Genomic DNA, 10,638 nt, shown 5'->3' with positions numbered 1-10,638 from the left:
AGTTGTAAGGACGACTATGGTGTGGGCGTGGAAGTAGTGCGATAACTTCCTTGAGGCCATCATTAAGGCCAAGGCCAGTTTTTCCAGTGGCAAGCACCTCGTTTCGGCGCCCAGCAATGTTTTGCTGACACAATAAATGGGCAGATGTTGGATTCCTTCTGCACGGACCAATACTGCGCTAATTGTGTGCTGAGAGACTGCCAGGTACAGGAAGAGTTCTTCTCCAGGTATTGGGGTGACAAGCAGTGGTGGAGAAGACATGTATTCATTCAAGTTTTCCAGAGCGCGGTCGCATTCTTCGTCCCACTCAAACTTGGCTTTCAATGCTAGAAAAAATGGTCGTAGTCTGTCTGACGACCGGCTAATGAATCGGTTGAGTGCAGCTGCCATGCCGGTGAGATACTGTACTTCTTTTACTGAGTTAGGCCTCTCCAAATCCTGAATAGCTTTGATCTGGGAGGGTCTGCCTCTATACCCCGGTTGGTCACCAGGAAGCCCAGGAATTTGCCAGATCCTACACCGAACGCGCACTTAGATGCATTAAGGCGCAACTTGTGCCTCTTCAAAATCTGGAACATCTCACCTAGGTCCCTTAGATGGTCGTTCTCATCCTTGCTCTTGACCACCATGTCGTCGATGTAAGCCTCCATTATTCTGCCTAACAACGGCTCAAACATCTTGGTGACCATTCTCTGGAATGTTGCCCCTGCGTTCTTTAGGCCAAAGGGCATGACCTTGTAACAATACAGTCCTCTTGGAGTTGTAAAGGACGTGACCTCCTGGTCTGGTTCGTACATGGCGATCTGATGGTAGCCTCTGTACGCATCCAGAAAGCTAAGTCGGTTGTGCCCCGCCGTTAGGTCTACTAGTTGATCTATCCGCGGTAGGGGGAAGCTGTCCTTTGGGCATGCTTTGTTGACTGTCTTATAGTCGACGCAGACCCGCCATTTGGCATTCTTTTTTGGCACCACGACTGTGTTGGAAATCCATCTGCGGTAGTGCACCTCTCTGATAGCTCCTGCCTCTAGCAGATTTCCCACTTCTTCCGCCACTATCTCGGCGTGGTGGAGTGCCGATCTGCGAGGGCGCTAAATGATTGGTCTGGCGGATGGGTGGACATTGAGTTGGTGACAGATGAAGTTTGGATCAATGCCTGGCATGTCGTAGGGTATCTAGGCGAACACTTCGATGTTAGAGGTCAAGAATTCCAAGACCTCTAATCTCTCAGTGCTGGACAACGACGAACCGAGCAAAAAGAACTTATCTGGGTTCTTTTCATCTATTCTTACCTCTACCAAGTCTTCCACCGCTTTTTGATCAGCTGGTTTGCCGACATCTGCGAACAGTTCATTGCCCTCAGGTTCTTCCACCGAATGAACATATCCCTTGGCAGTGCGGCTGCCATTAATCGTGACAAAGCATTGCTTGGACATAATCTGGTCTCCAAAGACCTCTTCAATTACCCCGGCGTCGTTGGGGAATCGCATTACTTGATGGTAAGATGAAGCTACCGCTCACATGGCATGCAGCCATGTTCTTCCCAAGATTATGTTGTAAGTGGAAAGGACTTTCAACACCCAAAATTCCAATTGTTTTGTCACGCTTCCTGCCCTGACTAGAAGGATAATCTTGCCGACTGGCCACTCTGGCATTGAGTTGAATCCGATCAGGGGGGATACAACTGGTGCCAAGTTTTTGTCCTCCAATTTCAGTTGTTTGAAGGTGTCGTAGTACATTATCTCACACGAGCTACCATGGTCTATTAAAATCCGCTTGATGTCGTAATCCTTAAAGCAGAGTGTGACGACCAGCGCATCGTTGTGAGGGCAGTATATCCTCGCCAAGTCTCTGTCTGAAAAAGAGATGACATTGGTGGCCTCCGTTCTTCCTTTCTTGATAGTGGGTTGTGCACTTAGAACCTCCCTCAAGTGCTCAGCCTTTGTGATCATGCCCGTGAGCTCAAATATGCGCTCAGGTTCGCATATCCCATGCATTACGTTTATCACGCCTTGAGGTGGGGTGTCGATGGGCATTCCGTTCGGGTGGTTTTCATTCTGGGGGGCTGGCTACGCCCCTCCTTCAATGTATTTATCCAGGTGACCGACCGCCACCAACTCCTCTAGATGTTGTCTCAATGGTGTACAATTTTCAGTGCGGTGTCCCTTTTCTTTATGGAAGGTACACCGTGATCTTTCGTCGTAGTCCTTCTGAGCCTCTCCTAGCTTGGCAGGCCATCTGACGAAAGGTTCATCGCGTATCTCACTTAGAATCCCATAGATTGGCTTTTTGAATACCGTGATAATGGTAGTGCGGACTCTTAACCATCTTTTATCCTGGTCTTCTCCGTTGTCCCGCCTGCCTCGTCCATTTTTGTTCGGACGTTCTACCGCGTTGACCTTTGCCGTGGTCTTTTTATCTGGTACTGCCGTCGTGCTAGACTTTGCTTTAGCACGGGCGTCATCTTCTTCAACCCGAATGTGCTGGTGCACTCTCTCCATTAAGGCCTCCATCGTGAGAGGCGGTGTCATAGTGATTGAGCCCCTTAGTTTGTTCCTGACTGGAAGGCCTCTTTTGTACTGTGCGATGGCGAGATTGGTGGGGCAATCCCCAATCTGGTTAAAGGTCTCCCAGTAGCGGCTATTGTAAGATTTTAATGACTCTTTTTCACCCATGTCGATGGAGAGTAGTTGATCAATTTCCACCGGGGTTTTGGTGTTCGTTCTGAACCTTGTTACGAACGCCTCCGCCAATTACGCCCAGGAGGCTATGCTGCCTTCTGGAAGTTTTTCGAACCAAGTCAAGCCTAGGTCACCAAGGCTTGACGGGAAGAGGATGCACATCAAAGCCTCGTTTCGTTGATATACCGCCATAACCTGGCGGAAGTGGCTTAGGTGCATGTAAGGGTCTGTCTTCCCTTCGTACGTGGTAAATTTAGGCTGGATAAAGCCTAAGGGTAATGATGCGTTCTCAATCGCCGAAACGAACGGCGAGCTATGTAGTCTTGCCAATGCTTTATCTATTGGTTCGTAAGCAAGGTGTGGTATTGGCATTCCAACTTCGACGCTTCCATGCGTCCGAGGAGCCAACCGCCGAAGGGCTGAAACTCTGTGCGGGTCGCGTGCCCTAGCATCCTCCTTCTGTCGTGCCCTTTCTTCAAGCACGGTCCGTAAGTCGGATGATCTAGACAACTCCGTCTGCCTGGATGATGTTTGGTGCGATTGTAAGGGCCGATAGGTACTTCCCTCTGTGTAAGACCTTAGTGATCTCGTTCTCTCAGACCTGGAGTAACGAGTTCTGGAAGTCCCTGATTGAGTGTCGCTTGTCCTGAGGCTTCTACTCTCTGCTTGCGATGTCGTGGTATGCCTACTATGATCTTCTGAGTGGCGAGGAGGCGCATTGCCTTTGCGCCCCTCTCCTGTCGCCACCCCTTTTCCCTTGAGCTGGCGCTTTATGGCCTCCATGTCCGCCTCCATCTTCCTTATTAATTCATCTTGCTCCTTCACGCGATCCTCCAGAACTTGAGGATCAATCCTCCGCCTTTGTCTTTCAGGAATTCGTGAACAAGAGTGATGGGGGCTGTTAGTCTGCCTCCTCCCCCTTGCATCCCTTCTGGGATTTTGTCGCTGTGGCTCCAAGTCCGCCATGAGAGGGATAGAAGGTAGGCCTTCGCGCCTTGCACCCCCCTCTGGTGTTTGTCCGTCGATGGTGGACTGCGGCAAATCTTCGTTGTGCGTCATTGCTTCTAAAGAGGAAAAACTTGATCACGAGGTTTTGTTTTAGTCTCCTCTTCCCACAGACGGCGCCAATTGTACGGGAAAGAAATAAACCTTCTCGTATAATCCTGTTGATCAAGTCTGCGCTCCTCCATACGTTGTCGCTTTACTCCCTGAAGACACAAACGTGAGCTAGCCGGTGGGTGTGTGCCGGATACCTCTCCGATGCCTAAGTCAGCAAAATAGACAAATAGACAAAAAGCTCTGTGTGTTCAGGAATCAAAGTTGTGTTACCTCTCCATAGGTGATGTTTGTGAGCTTTTATAGGTTCCATGTGGCACAATCCTAGTAGGACTTTTACTCCTCCATGTAGAGTCCTCCTAGGATTCACTCTTGTGAAAGATAATGCTTATCCTTCAACAACCCCCTCATTGCTTAAACCAAGTGAGATGGTCTTACCATGGCCGGACTCCAACATGACCGAGGTAAGCATGGCTATGCTAAGCCGCAGACTAGACCGAGACAACTCTACCTCAGTTCTTCCATTCACTGCTCCTACCACGGTTTTCCCAGTGCTGACCATAGTATTGCTTAGATAGTGCTAACCATTAGCTAGGTCCGACAGAGCTAGCTGCGCTATACCGTGACCGTACTAACTCTGAGTGCGGTAACCAGGCGACCGAGCTATCCGTAGCATTCTCCTGGACCAAGATAACAATAGGCTCTCAGGGACCGGACTAACTTTAGGGCCGTCTGGGACCAGACTAACTTCAAGGTTCTGGGACCGGACTAATTTTCAAGGCCTTTTTACTCTGCCCTCCGTATTGTGGCCCATAATGGCCCATTGCCCAGCTCGGCCCAATTTATAAATATAAATTACCCTCTCACATAGTAACCATTGCATTACAACCCATCTTAGCATACACAGTAACCATCTAGCATACATAGTAACCATTGCATTCATGTTTCCATATCAAGAATTAAAACCCATCTTAATGATTTGTGCATGAGTTTGTTTGCCAAGATTCAAGGTCGGCAAGCTTGAACATATTATCAGCACGCTAGTACATGTGGCTTTATCCATAGTTCTTTTAGTCTCATGAACAATTTCAAGCCATCCTCGCCATGATTTTTTTCACCGAATCCAATATTGTAGCATTTCACAATGTTGTATCCCAAATAGGCATCAATTGAAAAAGTTCAATTGCAGTCTGAACATCACCAATATAAAAATACACAATAATCATATTTGTCGTGGACAAAACATCACCAAATGGGTTTTTCTCAAGAACTGCATGAGCTTCTTTCACAAGCCCATTCTTCACAATTTGTGCTATATTATCCTTTTAAATGCCATTTTATGAGTATTTATTTATTTTTTAATTTATAGACAGCTTGTTACCTATGGTAATATTATATTCACTTCACATCTTCAACTTGATGGCAGAATTATCACACAGAACTTCGTCTATATCATTATCAAGTTATAATGATTGCTACTGCCTACAGGGTAGACACATAATTTTTATTGATAAAATTGCTAAGTCGGTAAATTTTCATTTCACCTAGTAGTTCTTTACTAAGTCTATCCTATACACTTCATGTTGCAGGTCACGTAGTGCTGTTGCTCCATGAGAACGGTTAAAGATTTTGCTCCATGTAGAACTTTTGTGTCCAGCTGATTTCGTATAGCATGGGCAGAATTTATGTAGGACCTTTGCATTCATAGCATCATGGATATGCGTTATTCCCATTGTTGAGATGCTTTGTTGTATAAAATGTTTTGCTAATGATTTCTATTTGATGGAGTTTGTCAATGCATGCTTTTTTAGTGGTGGTATCAAGGAGTATGTATAAGGAGTTTAAAGTGCACTTCTTCTTCTTTTTTTTGTGTTTTGTTTCAAATTTAGAAGTTTAAAGGAATTTTCTTTTTCCTTAATTCTACTTTTGGTTGCCCAAAGCTGTAGAAAGGAAAGGAAAGGAAAGGAAAGGAAAATTTGCAATCTTTGCCAGAACCCCAATTCTTTTGGAGCATTATGTCACCTTCCAAATGCTATGAAAAAAGAGCTTTTTGAGGTTTTGGAGTACTTGGTTATGAAACAATTCTAGTTTAATTAATTAAAAATTAAAACAAAGCATTCCTACACCCTGCAACAACGTCACCATCCTCGTTACCTTTATAATGACTGCAACCATTATTTGAAACCTTGAGTTGAGTATAACTTTAGCAAAACTATAAGGATGAAGAGAGAGTAATACTTAAGAAGTACAAGAAGGTCCTTGTCGATATTTTGGATCAATAATTCATATAAATGAAGAGATTGAAGATTACACGACCCATAGAACTAGTTGGGATGGATGAGATGGAAGAGTGCATCTGTAACGCCATCAAAAATAAACCCATCATAACATACATTAACGATAAATAGAAGAGATTTCATATTACAATCATCAGAGTATTCTTACAAAAGGTATTACATGTTGACAACAAAAGTAAATGCCCTATAGGCTTACAACTTTCCAAGTCAACACTTGGTCACAAAAAGAGAGTACTAACTCTACACAAAATAAGCCCTTGGCTTGATATACATGTAATACAATAAAACAACAAAAAGGAGTCTGACAGCCCCAAGCCTCCCAAGCTACGTCCTTGGAGGTGGCATAACACCTGTACCTGAAAATGATGTCCCATATAGGGTGAGCCAACGCCCAGTAGAGATATGCTAAACATAATATGAGCAATAACTAAAACATTAGCACTTGATAAATGTCTAACTCATATAAACCAATCATACAGTGCATTCTAGTTCCATAATCCTTCACTTAACAAAACTCAACTTATAAATATGGCTCAGAACCTGGCCAGACAACTTAAGCGAGACTACATCTCAAGCCAACAATACTTCAAACTGCCATTTTACGAAAATTGCGTCCGCGGGATTCGGCACCCATGTGTAATTATTCTCTCATGGCCATTTTACGGAAATTTCATCCGCGGGATTCGGCACCCATGTATATATGTTTTGAATTGCCATTTTACGAAAATTGCGTCCGCGGGATTCGGCACCCATGTGTAATTATTTTCAAATGGCCATTTTACGGAAATTTCATCCGCGGGACCCGACACCCATGTATTCAAATACTCAACTTGATTAGTTTTAATTCACCTAATCATCATGCAGTGTTTACAATAATCAAGACTATCCTCCACCGATAGCCCAAAGCAGTTATTTCTAAACAGATAATAAATGCACCAACAGATAGGTTATCAACATTTTCAAAGGTGAGTGATTAATGAATCTAACTCCACCATTCAACTACAGAATGAGCCAATTTCATTATTCCCAACTCAATTTCATAAATCCATAACATTCCCAAATTAATTATACAAATTAGTTCATAACAAAAATTAGGGCTTTCTCCCAATTTTTCTCTACAATGACCCAAAGGTCCATAATATCCTTAACAACAACAACATCATTTTAAGACCCAAGATACACATTATGAGTCAAATAACCAAACCCCTCTTTATTCATTTGAAACCCTAACACCCAAATCACCCAACTTTAACATTAAATCAAAATGACTAAATATTTATGTCAAAGATCATATAAATGAGTAGTTATCCCTACCTCAAGTTTGGAGCTTAAAGGAAGAAGATGAAGAAATCCCGAAGTGCTCCAAATCAAGAAATTTTCGGATTGATAGGATGCCCACACCAAGCTCTACACTTTTTGTAAAGGCTCAAGGGTAGGAGATCACTCTAACTAGATCAAATCCTAGAGAGAAGGTAGAGTTTTAGAGTGAGGTGCTCTCCAATGGTGGTTTTCGAAAAGTAAGAGAGAGAAAGGAAATCAAAAAGTGATCCAAAAAGGTGAAACTCGGACTGATATAAAAGTCGCCCCGCTCGAGCGTGGGAAACCTCGCTCGAGCGTCAGACACAGACTCACGCTCGAGCGTCAAAAGCGCCACTCGAGCGGCGGATGCGCACTTCCAGAAGTTTTGCAGACCATGGTCCCCGCTCGAGCGTCAACTCCCCGCTCGAGCAGAGGAACAAAATCAAAGGGTCACGCTCGAGCGTCAAAACTCCCGTTCGAGCGTACGAAGACCTGCACAAAAAAAATACTGGGAGATGGAAAATCACGCTCGAGTGTCAAAACGCCCGCTCGAGCGTCAAAACGTCCGCTTGAGCGAAGAAGCAACAACAAAGGGCCCGCTCGAGCGTCAAAAGCCCGCTTGAGCGTGAAGGCCAAATTCTGGGCATCAACTTTTGGTTTCAAAGCACAACCAACCTGTTTCAAACTTGCCTAACACAACCCAAGACTCAAATGCAAAGAGTAAAGGATGGAAATGAGAATGAGACAACAACACATCCACGGAACCGAGTCTGGAATACAATAAATAAAGAGAGGAAAAACCAGGATTGCTATAACCTCCCCCCTTAAGGAATTTCGTCCCCGAAATTAAGTACAAGTTTTCAAAAACATGTTTTTCTCAATTCTCAATAATATTACAACTCGACATTCATCAACTTGACCCAACACTGGTCATCCCATCTCTTTTCAAGAGGCATTTCACAATATATACTTAATATGCATTATTAGCATGCTTTCCCTTGAAATTTACCAATCTCAACACATATTTCACAATTCTATATCATATTCAATGTTCATGATATACTTCCATTTCTACAATACATTCAACATATGCAATGTTACATTAAACTTCCATTTCAAGGTAAGTTTCAAAATACTTCCATAAGTCAAAACATATACAATGTTTTACAACTTAAGACATGTTCCATGCTCTCAAAGTTCATCAACATTACCAAATTATTAATACATGATTACACATCAACAAACATATCCGGATATTTTTCATAGATCTCCAACTCGCGTTCCCAAGTGGCTTCTTCCACTCCGTGATGTTTCCACAAAACCTTTACCAAAGGAATGGTCTTGCCTCGCAAGACTTGCTCCCGCCTATCCAAGACCCGAATCGGTTGCTCCTCATACGAGGCATCCTTATCTACCTCTAAGTCGGTCCAATCTAATACATGTGATGGATCCGGCTCGTACTTCCGAAGCATACTGACATGAAACACATCATGCACCCCGGACAACTGCGGCAGCAAAGCTAAACGGTAGGCAACCTCACCAATCCTCTCAAGGATCTCGAAAAGGCCTATAAATCGAGGGGACAACTTCCTACTCTTCCCAAATCTCATCAATCCCTGCCTAGGTGATATTTTCAGAAAAACATGATCACCCGCCTCAAATGCCAAAGGCCTCCTCCTACGGTCGGCATAACTCTTTTGGCGACTCTGGGCTGTAACAAGCCTCCTACGGATAAGCTCAACTTTCTCCGTCATTTTCCTCACCAACTCCGGGCCCAACAAAGGTGCATCACCCACCTCGGCCCAACATACTGGAGACCTACACGGTCGGTCATACAAGGCCTCAAACGGTGCCATACCGATACTGGATTGAAAACTGCTGTCGTAGGCAAACTCCACCAAGGGCAAGTGCCTCTCCCATGACCCACTAAAGTCAAGGACACAACTTCGAAGCATATCCTCAAGGATCTGAATAGTGCACTCGGACTGCTCGTCAGTCTGAGGATGATAAGCTGTGCTAAAGGTCAATCTAGTGCCCAAGGCACTCTGCAAACTCTGCCACAGCCTAGCAGTAAAATGTGGATCTCTATCTAAGACGATCGACACTAAGACTCCGTGCAACCTCACTACGTCCCGAATATACAAGTCGGCAAGATGATCTACCGAATCCTTCACGCGCATAGGAATGAAGTACGCCGACTTAGTCAACCGGTCTACAACCACCCAAATAGCATCACTACCCCTCTGAGTCCTCGGAAGACCTACAACGAAGTCCATAGTGACAAACTCCCACTTCTACTCGGCAATAGGCAAGGGTTGCAACAAACCCACTGGCCTCTGATGCTCGGCCTTCACTTGCTGACAAGTAAGGCACTTAGACACAAACACAGCCACATCTCTCTTCATACCCTGCCCCCAAAACTGGCGACCTAGATCACGATACATCTTAGTGCCTCCCGAATGTACCGCAAGTCGTGAATGGTGAAACTCTCGGAGTACTTCCTCTCGGCAAGACTCCGGCACAAACAAACGGTCTCGGTAACTCACACTCAGGTTGGGATACACCGTCAAACCCTTCTCAGCCTTCCCGTTGGAGATATTCTCTCGGAGGGATTCTACCTCAAGGTCACCTCCCTGTGCCTCTAACACTCGATTCACAAGTGTGGGTTATGCAACTACAGAAAACAAGGTCGCAGCCTCAACGGATTCGCCCAGAAGCAAATCGAACTCACCAAGTGCGCCCAACATCTCCCACTCCCGGATGGCTATACAAGCTACATCACTAATGGATTTTCTGCTAAGGGCATCGGCCACAACATTGGCCTTACCCAGGTGATAGTGCAACTAGAAGTCGTAATCCTCAATGAACTCCATCCACCTTCTCTGCCTCAAATTCAAATCCCTCTGTGTAAACAGATATTTCAGATTCTTATGATCCGAGAATACCTCGAATCTCTCACCATAGAGATAGTGCCTCCAAATCTTTAAGGCAAAAATCACGGCTGCTAACTCTAGGTCATGTGTAGGGTAATTCTTCTCGTGTATTTTCAATTGACGTGAGCCATAGGCAACCACTTTCCCCTCTTGCATCAACACACAACCCAAACCCTCTCGTGAGGCATCACAATAAACCGCATAACCCAAACCTTTCTCTGGAATAATCAAAACAGGAGCGGTGGTCAATCTAACTTTCAACTCTTGGAACGACTTTTCACAAGTCTCACTCCATACAAATTTGACCCCTTTCTGCGTCAATCTAGTCAACGATGAAACTAGCCTGGAGAAATCTTTCACAAACCGGTGGTAATA

The sequence above is a fragment of the Camellia sinensis genome, chromosome 11 (genome assembly GCF_055761805.1).
Source record: "Camellia sinensis isolate YWXY chromosome 11, ASM5576180v1, whole genome shotgun sequence".
Classification (NCBI taxonomy): Eukaryota; Viridiplantae; Streptophyta; class Magnoliopsida; order Ericales; family Theaceae; genus Camellia; species Camellia sinensis.
This window is presented reverse-complemented; position numbering follows the sequence as displayed.